The following is a 17,387-nucleotide window of genomic DNA, read 5'->3' as shown; positions in this document are numbered from 1 at the left end:
CTACCATCTGACAAGTCGATCACGTTCCCTTCTTTGAAACACTTGCTTCACTTGGGTTTTAGAACACTATACTCTTCTGGTTTTCATCCTACCTTAAAGACAGCTCTTCTGGCTCTCTATTTCTGGTTCCTTCTATTCTCCTTTATCTCTTAAGGAATAGAGGATCTTAAGGCTCAGTCCTCAGACCTCTGTTCTTTGTGTAAGCCCACTCATCCAGTCAAATGGCTCAATACTACTATACACTGATGACTCCCAAATTCATATATATCCTGGGACCTCTGCCTTTAAGTCCAGGCTAGTATATCCACTAGCCTGGACTTAAAGGCAGAGGGGGAAGTTGGGAACATGATAATGAAAGCAGTGTGAGCAGCTGGAAACCTCCTACAAGAATCCAAGGCCTAGACTAGGGCATAGGTAATAAGGATTTTTAAAAAAGGAGGTGGGAGACAGGTATATTGGCTAGTTAAACGAGCGAGTAATAGAGAACCTGAGAAACAAAGAAGTTTGGATTAATTTAACAGTCTCTAAACCTGGGCAACTAGGCAGGTAATGAGACAAGGAACGTAAAAAGAGCAAAAAGGTGTGAGGGAAAAAGTTGAACTTTTATTTAATGAATATCAGAACATTTTAGGTAGCTTTGTTCCACAGGTGGTTGGAAATACACAGGTGGTTGGTCAAGTCAAACTCAGAAAACAAGAGTAGAGCATAGCTAGAGATTTAGGCAATAGCTGAAACTGTAAGAACAAGAATCACTCACCTAAGAAGAGTGTATACAGTAAGAGAGTGAGGAAAGGATTGAGTATAAGATTCTTGAAAATTAAGAACGAAACTTCCCTTAAGACATTAGGGGACAACTCAGCAATGAGAACTAAGAGGCATAAAAGCGCAAGGAAAGACTAGCATCGAAAGATCCAAAGTTGAGTTTCAATAATGATGAGATGTGGAACAGCAAAGTGTTTCAATGGCAGGAAGGATGGGATTGAAGAGGCTGTTGGATCTGGTATACCACGGTTCAGTGACTGTGTTGGAAAGAGCAGTTTCAGAGCATGGTGCCAATAGCAACCAACCTGTACTGAGTTCATGAGTGAGCAGATGGCAGGTAAGAAATAGGAGGCAGTTAATTTAGTTTGTTCTCACAAAATCTCTAGTGGAGAAAGTAAGGAGAGAGCTGGGAGCTGGTAACTTGAGGGGAAACAAAAGTCAAAGAAAAATTTTAAAATGTGCTTTTTGTTTGTAGTTTTTAGTGGCTAAGAGACCCAAATTTATTTGTATGCTGACTGGATAAAGATAGAAAAGTTTTAAGAAACAAAAGAAAAGGGACAACTGATGAAACAAGGTTCTAGAACATCACAAGAACAGGAAAACAAGAACACAGAGAAGTTATAGCGTGTAGTAATTAAAAGGCAAGGTTAGCATGAGTCACACAAACTACACGGAAGTCCCAACACTGCTACTACAAGCTATGCGACCACAGCAAGTTACTTAACCTCCTGAAGCCACAGTTTCCTGTAAAATAGTGCTAATGATGATACCTACTTTAAAAGGTTGTCATGCGATTATTAGAAATAATCATACACAGCTCTTGAAGCATATTACCTGGCACATAATACTTAATTTTAACTTTTATCGTCTTTAAAAAGAAACGATACCACATTTCTTCCCCCTGTACATCTAAAATAAGTGATTAGGTGTTAGAAAGAATAAATAAAATGAATGTATGTCTGATGACCCTATTTCTTGTAAAATAAGAGATAGGTTATATGTAAAACTGAGGGTAGCAAAAGTAATGCTGAGGGCTAAGGGAAGAAAATTTCAAAGATCAAGATTTAGGTAAGAATTAGTTCCAAGTGAAGGTGAGGTCTGATAAACAGAATAAACAAATAGAAAATGCTGAACTGGTGTTGAAGGGGTTGCTGCGTGAGTAGAACCCGAGGAATGGTAAGTCTTGGGTTTTGGAAGGGTCATCAATACGGATGCCAAAATTATTCTTTTTTTTTTTTTTTTTTTTTTAAAGTTTTACTTGATTTTATTTATTTATTTATTTATTTTTGGCTGTGTTGGGTCTTCGGTTCGTGCGAGGGCTTTCTCCAGTTGCGGCAAGCGGGGGCCACTCTTCATCGCGGTGCGGGGACCGCTCTTCATCGCGGTGCGCGGGCCTTTCTCTATGGCGGCCCCTCCCGTCGCGGGGCACAGGCTCCAGACGCGCAGGCTCAGCAATTGTGGCTCACGGGCCCAGCTGCTCCGTGGCATGTGGGATCTTCCCAGACCAGGGCTCGAACCCGTGTCCCCTGCATTAGCAGGCAGATTCTCAACCACTGCGCCACCAGGGAAGCCCCAAAATTATTCTTTTTTAACTATTATTTGATTACAAGGTTTCTTGATTTTAATAAATCACTTGACAAAGTTAATCACAATATATTTATAAATGACCTGGAGATGTGTACGGTAATTTAATTCATTTGCTAAATAATCATATCAAAAGTGAAGAATAAAAAGACTAAAAAATGAATACTAAGTTCAAGGGAGATTTCTAGCTGTAGGGCTACAAACTCTGTTCTTCCCTTGTCCTAATCAAATTATTGTAAATGATTTCCTTTATTAGGGGATGCAAGAGTAAATGGCTAAACAAGAAATATAAATGTGTGAAGCCAAAATGTATAATGCAGTAAGAGGCAGTGGTTGGTAAATCAGATAGTACAAGGCTTAACTAAAAGCATTCTAATTAAAAAAAAAAAATTAACAATGTGCTTGTAAAATAAAACACATCAGAGGATGAATCTGGCAGTCAATTTACAATTTTCTGACTTTAACACAACCACCTAATATTGCCACAAACCTAGGAAGAATGGCTTAAAATGGAAGACTAAATATGAATTTAAAGGACTCTAGTAGTCTAGAATGCTAAGCCAAACCCACAACTTAAAACTTAACAAAGATAAATATAAAACCCTATGATTAAAATCAAAGTATCAATTTATTATGTAGAATGACAGATTAAGACTTAGTAATTCATCTGGAAAATAAATGATAGGTGTAACTGAACAGAGCTCAAAAGGAATCAACATTGAGATGCAGCTAATGAAAAAATTTGACGCAATATTAGGTTACAGTAGAAGTATTGTGTTCAGATCAACAAAGATAATTCCACTCTACTTTGTACAATTCAGGCTTCATTTGATGTACTGATGATATCCATTTTTAGGCAGTATATTTTATTCATAATATTAACAAAACAAAACACATCAAAGGAAGGTTATCGAAACCATGTCTACGATAGGTCAAATGTTCTCATTTATTATACTGTGAGAAATATGGAGGCTCAAATTATATTTGGAGCAGTACTTGGCAGATTAATATAAGCTTATCCTTTTGCTCAAATAAATTTTATTTATTCACTTCATTAACTAATCAACAACTTGTCAATTTTCCTTAGCACCATAGAGGGGGTCTGTCCATTTTGTAAGTATAACTATCTCTCTGACATTTAAAAGTTGTCATTTTGACTATCTTCATTTTCTGAGACACTGGAGGTGTCTATACTCAAAGGCACTTTGAACAACCCTTCACTTCATGGCTCTGCACTTGTATTCAAATCAAATCCACTTAAAAATATATATATATACAATTAGTCCTAAGACTGAAAACCGAAACTAACAACAAGTAATACTACCACCAATACCAATTTGAAATAAATGGGCTCAACATCATATTCTTTAAATGCTCTTGTTAAACCTACAGATGTTCTGCTGTAAATTAAACAGCCTCAGGAGTAATCCCTGAGGGGGAAGTGCCCATTCCTAGGAAATGTCATCACAGCAGAGAAACTACTATTTTCACGTTTCCAAAGTAGCTTTGTTTGGAGGTTTACGTAAAAGATAATTCACGAGACTGAGGATACTAATATTTCAAGAAGAAAGAAGGATCAGGCTTCTGCATTTCTATCACTTGTAATTTTCTGGAAAATCTCAGGCCTGCCCTTTTCTTAATGTAATCTCTCTCTTTTGAGTTAGCAAACAGAATGCCTGAATATTCACAGATTAGCAGTGAATTGTAAAAGCCAAGTATAAAAATACAACATAAAGAGTATCATTTAGCTGGAGATACTGAAAACAGTCTACTAACATAATGAGAAAGTACTAATTTCAGAGAACAGTTACTAGGCTTCCAAATTACATGATGTACAACTTCGGGAATATTTCTCTCAATGGTTCAGTTATCATTTTTATTAATAAACTATTCTCTAACTGCTGATAATCCCTCCTCTATGAACTCCACTCTAAAACTGTTCACTGAGTTAAGAAATTTGAATGACAAAATTTTGATCACACCTAACAAAAACTCAGCAAAAGCTGTGATAACTTCATCCATTGGAAGACAGACACTACTTACTATGATGCTCTTACCCCCAAATAATTTTTCAAGTCAGGGAAACAAAATTGCTTGAAGCTGCAGTTTTAAGTAGAACCATGCTAGCATTCTAAAAATTTGATGGGATGCAAAGCAGCATATAAGAGAACCCAGTAAAAAGTCATCCAACAAAGTACCATGATAGCCCTGGATTCTCCTCAGAATTGGGTTTAGGGAACTTGCACCAGCAGAAAAACCTTCAAAGTAGATGCCTTTTCTCTGATGAATGTGCCAGGCTGGCTAAAGATGGAAATAATACGAACAGTAAAGTGGGTGTGGCTTAGGAAAAAGAGAAACATTCTTTTGCTTGGGAGACTGAGGGAGGGAATGGGGAAAGAGATGAGAACCTAGCATACAACAATGATTATGGCAAGCTTCATCCTTATCTCACACCTTCAAAGAAAATAAATATCAAAATTACATAAAAATGTACCAGAAGAAAAGATGTTTGCAAATATTGTAGGGCAAAATATTTATAAGCTATTAAGGAAAATAATGCCAATCTGATTACATAAAAATGTAAAACATTTATACTACTTTCAAAAAAACCAGAACAAACCAAATATATGACAATTTGGAAAAAAATTTTGCTTACACAAGACAAAGAACTAACTTGTTTTTGTTTAAAATGCAAATGAGACTTCCCTGGTGGCGCAGTGGTTAATAATCCACCTGCTAGTGCAGGGGACATGGGTTCGAGCCCTGGACTGGGAAGATCCCACGTGCCGCGGAGCAGCTAAGCCCGTGAGCCGCAACTACTGAGCCTGAGCTCTAAGAGCCCGCGAGCCACAACTACTGAAGCCCACATACCTAGAGCCTGCGCTCTGCAACAAGAGAAGCCACCGCAATGAGAAGCCTGCGCATCACAACGAAGAGTAGCACCTGCTCAATGCAACTAGAGAAAGCCCGTGCGTGGCAACAAAGACCCAACACAGCCAAAATAAATAAATAAATAAATAAATTTACAAAATGCAAATGGCTCTTATAAGTCAATAACAAAAGACTAACATTCTAATAGAAAAAAATGGAAAGGGGCACAAATACATGGCCATACAAATGGCAAACAAAAATGTAGAAAGATGCTCAACCTCATTCATAATTAAAGAAATACAATAAAAATAACAATCAGCTACCATTTCTTATATATCAAATTGGAAAAGAAAATTCAATCTGAGAAAACTAAGTATTGGAACGGTGTCACTGTCCGAAATGCACCATTATACACTTCTGGTGAATGTCCCAACTCTTGCAATCTTTTGGGAAGTCAATGGGCTAATACATTCATCCCAAAGTGAAGATGAACAGACACCCATTTCAACTCAGCAATGCCATTTCTAGGAATTAAGTCTATGAAAACAATTCCATGTGTGTGTGCTTATGTATATGTGCATGCACATACACAAAGATGATTGAAGATCTGTGAAAAGAAATTTAAAATAATCTATATGCCAGAAAGTAGACATGCTCAAAAACACAAACCAAAACAAAACTGAGGCCCACATTAATGGGGGTATGTCAAAGGAGAACAGATGCTAACTGCAAAGAGCTCCCAATAACCAAAGCAGGAACAATTTGATTAATAAAATATAGTACTAGATTATAACCCAAAGTATAAAATAAATATGCATGAGTCCACACTGATATAAGTAAATAACAGATTAATAAATGGGGGAGAAGAGACAATCTTTCACGCAAAAGAAATCCAAACAGTTTATGTAGCAACTTTGCCCTTAAGGAAAATAACTCCCCTCTTCTTAGGTGTGGGCTATGGATAGTGATTTCCTTCCAAAGGATACAGCATGGAAATGGGGGAAAAAGAGCAACTTTACAGTGGAGAAAACTGAAAAATACAAGGTCAGCCAGGTAATCAAGATTAATAGCATGTCTTATTGATAGCACATACCCTTGATATGATGTAATGAAAATAGCACTCTGTGGTCTTTTTCCAAATAACCTATAGCCCTAGTTTATTATGAGATAAACATCAGATGAATTCCAATAGTGAGGCAGTCCACAAAATCTCTACCTAGTATTCCTCAAAACTGTCAAGGTCATCAAAAACAAGGTAAGTCTGAGAAATTGCCAGGGCCAAGAGGAGCCTAAGAGACATAATAACTAAATGCACTATGGTAGCTTAAACAGGATCATGGAAGAGAAAAAAGACATTAGGTAAAAACTAAGGAAATCTGGGACTTCTCTGGTGGTCCAGTGGTTAACACTCCATGCTCCCAATGCAGGGCACTGGGTTTGGTCAGGGAACTAGATCCCACATGCCTCAAGTAAGAGCTGAATAAGTATATAAATATTAAAAAAAAAAAAAAAAAAAACTAAGGAAATCTGAATAAACTATGGATACATAATAATGTTATCAATACTGGTTCATTAATTATAATAAACGTACCATACTAACATTAGATGTTAACAACAGAGGAAACTGGGTGCAGTGTCTATGCACATAGACATAAAGGCCATATTATTATGCTGTTATATTAATCTATGATATATGTGCTCATATATGCACATAGGAAATTTACCTCTGTGGAAAGGGATTTGGGGAGTTAGGGATTAGGGTAAAGAAGATTTTACTGTTGTTTACTGCCTTTCTGTGTTACCTCAATTTTTTTATAATATGAATGTAATAATATTTTAGTTTTAGTAAAATATTAAAATAACATAAAAACAAGGTAATAATTGACATTAAAAAGAAACTCTTAGATTCACATTTTCAAGCAGATGATAGTTAGCATCTTATTGCTGTTAGTAACATTTATAATTTATGAGGAGGTCTTGATAATTCATCTACTGCAGGAGTTTTACATTACCTATATATTTATTCTCTAGGTCACACTCCAATAAAAACGTCAGCATTTCATCAGTAAAAGTTTCATCCAGATTATCAATGTGCCACTTTAGTAGAAATCACCATAAAATTTTAAGGAAGATACAAAACTGGCCTTATTTAGGCAACCTCTTTATTTAAGTGAATAAAATTCCTTGCTATCAATAATTTTCACACAGTAAGAAAGGCGAGAGAAAAAAAAAGTGACGGGGGTTTATTTTGTAAACTTGGCCATGTATACACTTAGCTATAACTTTGTATACCATTTCTATATGTATGCCATTTCTGTAACAGGGTCTCATTTAATTTAAAACAACAACATAACAAGAAATCTTTTTCATATAGGGAGGCTGACCTTGACCCAAACAATTATGAACCCACTTTTACTTCCTCAGCTTCACCTCCCACTACTGTCCCCACACTCCCCTAACTTTATATACCTGAAATTTCAAAATACCTGTATCTCCTTAAACAGACTATGCTGTTTAACTCCAACAAACTTTTCAAACATCCTGGACTTCTAACTTGACACATACTTATTCTGCACTATTTATCAAAATAGCTCCTATTTGGCCTTCAAAACCCTGAATAAGCATCACCTCTCCTATGTAATTCCTTTGCTGACTCCTCTGGATAATTTATTACTTTCCTCCATCCTATTTCTGTTCATAGTACAAATAATTGTCTTTCCATGTATCATTTTGCAGTATTATTTCTCTTCTTGTCCTTCTTCAAACTCATTTAGACAGATCTTATACTTTGTCTTTGTACCTAAAACACTACACAGTGCCAGTAAATTGAAATGAAGTAAACTTTACAATGTGAAGAGAATAGGAGGTTGGAAAGAACACAGACTTTATAGTTGAAGAATCAATGTTTGAAAATGGTTCCCATGGTTACTAACTAACTATATAACATTGGACAAATTCTTTAATCACACAAGACTCCAATATTCCCAGTGATAAAACTAACGAAATAGTACTATTATCTATCTAGAGTACTGTTATGATGCTTAAATGACAAAAATGCATTAAAAAAGGCACTTTATAAATCATAAAATTTTAAAAGAAAAATCTGTATTTTTATTCACGATTTAAGACATTATGTAATTCTACAGTTAACCAAAAGAATATCTCTATGAATTTGAATGTGATAAAAATTATATATAGGATATATTATATTTATTTGGTATATGTTTTATAAAGTATTAGTAAAAGGTACTAATTTTTTTGTGTTTACTTAAAATTTTTTTAGCTAATGAGGTAAACAGACATAGACGATTAGCATATGCTCAGTCATTACTTTTTAGTCTATCCCTCTACACTACAGTATGCACCCACTACAGTTGGAGGCCTCTTTTTATTCATCTTTTCTACCTAGAATAACAATTTCACTAAGTAGTCCACAAACAAAGTGTAGAAAATAGTAAGAGGGAGAGCAGGACTTCTGAAATAGCAGCACAAGGAGTTCAGATTTTCTCCTCAACAAAGCAAAATGATAAAATGATTAGCAAACAGTCGTGTAAAGTACCTGGAAATTGTTCTAAGAGTGCACAGCAAGTGAAGAAACAAATCTTGGTAAGAACTGCAAGACTCTATGGCATTTTAGCACAGACCTGCTCCTTTACCCTGCCATCCTACCTTCATGTTTGGGAAGGTCTACCCAGCACTCTTAAACCAGACAGCACCCTCTCTGCTCAGCAACCAATCAGGAACTATGGTTTCACCCCAGGAGGGAAAAGCTGCACCCCAAGTTGCAAAAGACTTATCCCAGCCAAGAGAACTGTGTCTCCCTTCCCCCACTCAGTCCCCACTAGTAAGTCAGAGAAGGCCTACTCCAGGCAGAGTAGGCTAGGGCCCCGAGAGCCTCATCCTCAATTTGCTCACAGGGAAGATCTCCTACTCTGAGAGGGCCAACTTGTGAAGACCAGGGGCTGCCATTGCATTGTGCCTCCTCCAGTGCCCTACATAAAGTGGGGATGTTACTCTGGGAAAAGTGAGTTCTCACCCCAGTTCTAGGCCAGTAGAAAAGGGGTTCTGTCCAGAGGGAAAGGCAGGCTAAGTGCTCTGCTAAAAGAGACTATTTGCAATACAGTAGGAAGAACTCTAGCCTATAGGCGTTGCCTAAAAACAGTGGAGATCTTTGTGGAGAGCAATTAAGAGGTGGCTGGTAGGTTCATAACACAAACAAGGCAAGGGAAGGCACCAGAAGTTTAATAGAAAGGACAGAGATAGCCAAGAAGAGCCTACTTGGGATTACAGTCATCTCTGGAGGTCGATAAGAATGTGTACAGGTGCTAGCTGAGCAGCATGCAGGACAAACTTGAAGCATTCCCCAAGTTGCACACAGATACATCAACGTACAGCAGAAGCATCACTGGCACAAGGGGCTTACAAGCAACCTCTGACCAAACATTTGACTAAACAATAAACTACTCTGACTCAAGAGCAACTCCCAGGAAGTAAAATCACATTCATCCTGGCAGTCAAAAAGACTGTGAATGCCCAAGGCTGTACCCTCTCAGGAGCAATCAGAGGGGAAAGTCCAAGCTATTAGTCCCTGGTTCAACATGTGGCAAAAAAATATGAACTCCCTGAACTATGATAGCAGCACCCAAGCCACTCAAACATCCAATGGTTAAGGATAAAAATATAACTGGCTAATGGGACTTTAAGCATAGCCTCTGAACAATAAGTGACATTTAAAAGAGGAAAGATCTCCAATCAATAAGCTTAACTTCTAGCTTAAAAAACTAGGGAAAAAAAAAGGCAAAATAAACCCACAGGAAGAAAATAATGAAGACTAGAACAGAAATAAATAAACTGGAGAATACAAAGGCAATTTAAAAAACTTAATGAAATCAAAAGTTGGTTCACTGAAAAAAAGAAATCAACAAAATTGACAGGTCTTGAGCTAGACTGACCAAGAAACATAAGAGAAGACTCAAATTATTGAAACCAGGAATGAAAGAGGAGACATCACAACTGACTTTAAAGAAACAAAAAGAATTTTAAGACAAAAGTATAAACTTTATACCAATAAATAAGATAATTTAGATGAAATGAACAAATCACCAAAATGGACAAAAGAAGAAATAAAAAAATCTAAGTACACCTATTACAAGTAAAGTAACTGAATTAGTAATTTAAAATTTACCACAAAAAGTGACCTGTTGTAAATGGCTTCACTGGAGAAACCTACCAAACCTTCAAAGAAGAATCAATACCAATTCTTCACAAAAATTTTCAAAAAAATAGAAGACGAAAACACTTCCTAACTCATTCTATGAGACCAGTATTACCCTGATACCAAAACCAAACAAAGCCATCACAAGAAGAGGAAAGAAAGAAAGATGACTAATTTATATTCCGTATGAATATAGATGCAAAAATCCTCTAAAAAATACTATCCAGCAACATATAAAAATTATACACCACGACCAAATGTTATTAATTCCAGAAATGCAAGGTAGGTTTAGCATTCAAAAAATTAATGTAAAATACTTTATTAACAGAATAAAGGACAAAAACTCCCAAGAGATGGGGGAAAACCATTTGAAGAAATCCAACAACCTTTCATGATAAAAATGCTCAACAAACTAGGAATGGCCAGGAACCTCCTCAACCTGATAAATGACATCTACAAAAAACACAGCTAAAAATCACACTTAAAAATGAAGGACTAAATACTTTTTCTCTCTAAAATTGGAAACAAGACAAGGATGTCTGCTTTCATCTCTTCTCAACATCATGCTGGAGGTTCTAGCCAGGGCAGTTGCAAGAAAAAGAAATAAAAGGCATTCAAGACATTATATTTTGATAAAAGGGTCAATTCATCAAGAAGATATAACTATTATATAATATATTCACTAAACAACAGAGTTCCAAATACATGATGCAAATATTGAGAGAAGTGAAGGAAGAAATAAACAATTCTACAACAATAGCTGGGAGACTTTAATACACCACTTTCAATAATGGACATCTAGACAGAAGAGCAATAAAAAAAATAGAGGACTTGAACAGCACTGTAAACCAACTGGACCTAACAGATATATATAGAATACTCTACCCCAAAACAGAAGAATACATATTCTTCTCAAGTGTACATGGGATGTTATCCAGAATATGTCATATGTTAGGTCACAAGACAAATCTCAATAAATTTAAAAAGACTGAAATCATACAAAGTTATCTTCTCCAACCACAATGAAATAAAACTAGAAATCAATAACAGAGGAAACCAAAAGATTCACAAATGTGTGGAAATTAAACAACACATTGTTAAAAACCAACAGGTCAAAGGAAATTAAACAACACACTCTAAAACAAGAAAAATTAGAAAATACTTAAGAGATAAATGAAAACAAAAACACAATATACCAAGACTTATGAGAGGCAGCGAAGGCAGTACTCAGGGCAATCTACAGCTGTAAATGCCTACATTAAGAAGAAGATCTTAAGTCAATAACCTAACTTTACACCCTGAAGAACTAGAAAAAGAAGAGGAAACTAAACCTAAACTACTAGAAGAAAGAAAATAATAAAGATTAGACCAGAAATAAAATAAGAGAACAGAAAAAAACAAAAGATTCAAGAAAACCAAAAGTTGGTTCTTTGAAAAGATCAAAGTTGACAAACCTTTAGCTAGACTGACAGAGAGAAGACACAAATAACTAAATCAGAAATGAAAGTGAGGACATTACTACCGACCTTATAGAAATAAGGACCATAAAAGAATACGATAAACAACTGTGTGCCAACGAATTAGATAATGCAGATGAAACTGATAAATTCCTAGAAACACACCAATCACTAAAATGACTCAAGATGAAATACAAAAATCTCAACAAACCTGTATGACAAGTAGAGATTGAATCAGTAATCAAAAACTTCCCCAAAAGTCCAAAGCCAGCTGGTTTCAATGGCAAATTCTAACAAACATTTGAAGAAGAATTAACAACAATCCTCTCAAAAGCTCTTCCAAAAAAACAGAAGACTAAAAAAAAAGAGTAAGTAAAGTGTTTAGGTTATAGTCATATAGTAAGCACCATATCAGTTTGGGCTATTATTACTATTTACTATTAGTATTACTACTTACAATTACTACTATTACTATCATACAGCAAAAGGCTATTTATTCTCTTCTAAAAAAGTTCTACAAAGTAGACACTGTAAAATCTCCCCTTGTTAATCATTACTAAGACATTTTTTTTTCTTTTAAAGAGACCGCCTTTATTTTAAGGATTTTTACATTGAAGACTTCAAAAAGTGGTAGGTTTTTAGAACTTATTGACCTGTATTTAAAAGGAACTGTTGACAGAGATTCACCAGAAATAATCTGAAAAAGTGGGAAAATACAGTTAATACTACTGAAACCTACCAAAATAACTCCAGGACATATGGTTTATCCGACATAAGGATACCTCTAAATGCTGTCACCGATATGAAACTGACTGCTTCTTTTCTAAACACACAGTGGTATAATTAACAATATTCAATCACTTCTGTTCTTTCCTGAATATATAAAAATTAAAATACCAATTTAAAAACTAATATATTTTTCTCTTTCAATGTTTCTTACAGATACAATTTCAATATTTTCATTCAATAGTGGTGTGGTTTAAGAGACTTTTCATTCACAAGTCAAACAACAATCCACCCAAAGGGAACTGATAGTCTATAGGCTCATAGTGCAAATAAAGAGTTCAGGAATGCAGCAACTGACCTTTCTAAAGTACAAAACGGATAAAATTCTTAGAAGATACATGCAATAAGCTCTACTAAGCACATGGCCATAGAACTAGAACATTTGATAATTTTCCTGGTGATTTCAATGGGACTCCAGATGTTTCCAAACTCAACTTGAACTCTCATCTTAGGCTTTGTATTTTGCTTTTCCCGTTTCGCTAATGACACAAACATGATTCAAATCCCTGAAGTCAAGGGATTATAGTCAAGGGCACATCCTACAACAAACTTGTCTGGAATTTCAAATCCAACAAAGTCTGGTCTATATCCAACACATCGAGGAGTCTTTTTCACCAGCAAGCTTGCAACCTTGACCATCTTTGGATTATGCTGCTTGACCAAGGAAAGCAAGGTGTACGTTGTTTTGCCAGTGTCAATTATATCTTCAACAATCAAGACATTCTTTCCAGTTAAAGTTGAGAGATCATCTCCACCTATTACTTTTATGTCACCTGTTGACTGGTCATTATGGTAGCTCTTCAGTCTGATAAAATCTACAGTCACAGGTATAGATCTATCATTACTTCTGTTCAGTGCTTTGATGTAATCCAGCAGGTCAGCAAAGAACTTATAGCCCCCCTTGAGCACACAGAGGGCCAGGATGTGATGGCCTCCCATCTCCTTCATCACATCTTGAGCCAGCCATTTGGTCCTGTCCATAATTAGTCCATGAGGAATAAACACCTTTCCCAAATCCTCCGCATAATGATTAGGTATACAGAATAAATCTAGGTCATAACCTGGTGCATCATCACTAATCACGACGCTGGGGCTCCGGGTAGCCATAACGGAGCCGGCCGGGGCGTGGGCTGAGGGCAGTCTGGGGAGGAGGAAGCCGGCGGCGGGGCTGAGCAGGAGGCAGAGGCGCGGCGGAAGGCGGCGCCGCGCGGGAAAGCAGAGTGGTCCGCCCGAGCGCTCTTCCCCGCCGCCGCCTCTGCAGCTCTACTAAGACATTTTTAAGTGTTACATTTCTAACACACTGCTTCTAGAGAAATCTACATTCTATGCTAAATGGTATAGCAATACTACACAGACTCTGGACACACAGACTCTGGAGGTGACTCCTAACTTTGCCACTCTGTAGTTGTAGGACTCTTAGGTAACTTACTTAACTGTGACTGCCTCAGTTTCTTCTTCTATAAAATGGGGATAATAACAGTATACCCTTTCTTCACTGGGTTGCAGTGAGGTTTAAGTGTCTGGACGCATAGCAAGTGCAACATATATTTGCTATTATTAAACAATAATTTGTAAAATAGTAAGTTAATGTGTTAATTATATGCCAGGTGCTATGATAAGCACTTAGTAAACATTATTAAATTTTTTCCTTACAAAATCCCTACTGTACAGATGACAAGGGTTGAAAAGGGCTTACAAAGGTAAATATCTTGCCCTGTCATACTGCTATCAAGTGGCACAAATAGGATGCAAACCCAAACATTTCTGGACACAAAGCCAGAGCTCTTTACTTTTCAGAATGGATTCACCCCAACCTTTCCTCTCCAGGGCTAGTGACAAACAGGCATAATCAAGCACAGCATTCTTCTCCCTGATCCCAGAAGCACTGGTACAATCTTCACTTTCTGAACACAGCCCTCCACACAGTTACTCTCAACAGAAAAGTTGGTACGAGGAACAAAATCAATTTGCGAACCTTGCTATTTAAACTGTCTCTCATACAAATAGAGGGAGAGTTTTATTTAAGGAAGATAGCCTTTATTACTCAAGTAATCAATCTATGATGTACCACAGGTAAAACATTTTTACATGTAAGGCTACTTAGAGAAATATTTCTTACAGAAAACTATTAATTGATTTAAATAAAATTGAAAGCTCCTGTAAAAACAAAATATGATTTCCATACTCCTACAGAGACCCAGGGGTCTACAAAGGTGAGCCGCAACTCAAGGGAAGGTAAAGTCAGCTGGTACCACATCCCAGTTTCAACCAGAACAACTTTGCTTTTTATCTATTCTACCTGTAGAACAGGGGTTCTTCATAAATTTCATTTAGGGGGAAAAAGGTTCCTATTGCTAAATATTAATACTAAAAAACACTATTCTCTAAGACACTTGGAATTCACAAAACTATTATTAAGCCCAGACTGTTCAAAACCTTTAAAAAATTCCATTTCTCTCTGATCAAGGAGAAAGAGTACTATTTACTCTGAACTAAATCAGAGTTAATAAAATCTATTGGTTAACCTGGAGTATACTAATTGACTGCATGATGCTCCAGTTACTACAGCAAATACTAATAATTCCAACCAGAAGACTAATGACTAGGACTAATTTGGTCACATTTCTAGTCCCTGTCCTGACTAATTCCTCCTTCTTCTAGCTACACTGGCTACTCTCTTCCACAATTATAGGCTGAAAGCTGATTATGTATAATTCCTAAAGAAAAACCATCTTTAAAATGGCAGGGTGGAGCACAATAAAGAGAAGGTCACCCAAATAGGTATAACCATTCAGTCCAACTGTGGTCAGTGGAAATATTTGTCAAATATTACAGCGGTCCTACTTGAACCCAGAGCTGGAAAATGCTTATGGACAAAAATTATGATGAGACTTTTGGGTAGCTTAGCTACAATTCTAAAATTAAAAATAACAATAGGAAAACAGTTAAGAGTATTATGTAGTACAAAAACCCAGTGGAATATTACATAACCAATAACTAAAAATATTATGAGGCAAAAAGGGAAAGCTTTTATGAGATTTTGAATACTTAACAAGGTTAAAAATAGTTATTCATACAACTATGTAGAACATGAACATATAGACTAAGATATGTAGTACTGAAGTCAAAAGCCAGGCTAGTGAGTGAAAATTTTTCCTTTTTTAAAAATTTCCCAAAAAGGAGTAATAGAGGCTCAGAGAGAAGACATACCAAGAGAGAGAATGAGGAAGGCTCAGGACAGATGGAAATCCACACAAAAATGTAGAAAGGATCAAATATTCAAAGAGAGTAGGATGGGTAGAAACCCAATGAATGAGGGGTACAGAAACCCAGAGGAAGAGGTTGAAAAGAAGTAGCCAACAGAGAGAGAAACAGATGGACAGATAGACACCAGAGTTAAAGAGGAAAAAGAAATATGAGGGGGTGCCACAGACCAAGAGAGTGGGACAGAAACCTAGAGACAGAAAGAGACAAAGAGCCCAGAGTGAAAGGGCCAGAAACCCAGAATGTGGACAGAGACTGAAGGAAAAGGAGATAAAAAGCTTAGAAGAAGAGAGTGATTGAAAATCACAGAGAAGAAAGAGAATCAGAGATGATGAAGATGATGAGAGGATTACAAAATATTCCCATTTATATTTAAACATATCCACAGAACCTGACAAGAATTTCATGCCTATAATGATGAAACACTGAAATCTTCTCTTTCTCATCCTCACAATGCCATCAACTCATTCTAATTGCCTCCTCACACCTCCTTTAGGCTCATGTTCTTACCAGAGATCTCCTGCTCAGAGCTTCCCCTAAGCGATCTGAAACCCCAAAAGAAACTCTTCACAGAGCTTCAAACCCCAGTCTCTTCAAAGAGGGTTCTTTTCACTGCCTTGCCCTAGACAAAACCTGGATCCAACCCAAAGGCACTGGATTCCTTGCACCTCTCTCAAATGAAGACTGCTCTCAACCCTCAACATATTCTAAGACAAGAGAGCAATACTGATAAACTGCTCTTTGCTCAAACAACATCACCTCTCCCTCCTTCCTGACTCCTCTAAGAGCTCTACAACATGACTACACACCCTATCTACCCAACCTTGTCAATGTCCTCTCTCCACTTAGAGTCCCACCACCACCACCTAGAAGTCTTACATGTATATGTCTACTGGGTATCTCTATTTGCATATCCCAGACGCATTTCAAACTACTAGTTTATTATTTCCTCCCCCTAAACTCTTCTAATATATATACATAGGCATATATAATGCTCTTCACAAGACATTTAGATCCCTTTCTAAACAGCAGCTCTTGAGTTCACTCTCAGTAACCTACTCTTGGAGAGTTAGAACTAACAAACCTGAGCTCTCATACCTAGAGCAGAATCCATCTTCTCATATGAGAAATATTAGTTTACTACCTGGTCTCTTGAGTGATGTTAGTCCTGCCAGAACAATTCAGAAGCAAGGAAGTGAAGATCATGAGTAGGGGAAGAAGAAATTATCATTTTGGTGGCTGGAAGATTATGGAAGTTCCTTAACCTATATACTTCTGCATATCTTTAGAAAGCCTTCCCTTTTTTGACAACGGAGGATCATTATTTTCAGCAACACATCACAACTTTTCTTTCTTTCTTTCTGTTCTCTTAATGGAGCTATCCAAAATTAAAAGGGGTCTTTTTTCACTTTGGAAAACTTACAACACTCAAGAGAAAGTTCTGAGAT

At 36.6% G+C, this 17,387-nt stretch overlaps 1 protein-coding gene and 1 pseudogene across 4 annotated transcripts in view; both read right to left on the bottom strand.

Moving 5' to 3' along the window:
* Window positions 1-17,387, bottom strand: part of GSK3B (glycogen synthase kinase 3 beta) — a 200,281-nt gene that overhangs the window by 80,347 nt on the left and 102,547 nt on the right. The window lies entirely within an intron of this gene.
* LOC102998348 (hypoxanthine-guanine phosphoribosyltransferase-like) lies at window positions 12,817-13,786 on the bottom strand (annotated as a pseudogene).

The sequence above is a fragment of the Balaenoptera acutorostrata genome, chromosome 4, assembly GCF_949987535.1.
Source record: "Balaenoptera acutorostrata chromosome 4, mBalAcu1.1, whole genome shotgun sequence".
Lineage (NCBI taxonomy): Eukaryota > Metazoa > Chordata > Mammalia > Artiodactyla > Balaenopteridae > Balaenoptera > Balaenoptera acutorostrata.
The sequence above is the reverse complement of the archived record's forward strand: the minus strand, read 5'-3'. Positions and strand labels throughout refer to the sequence as shown.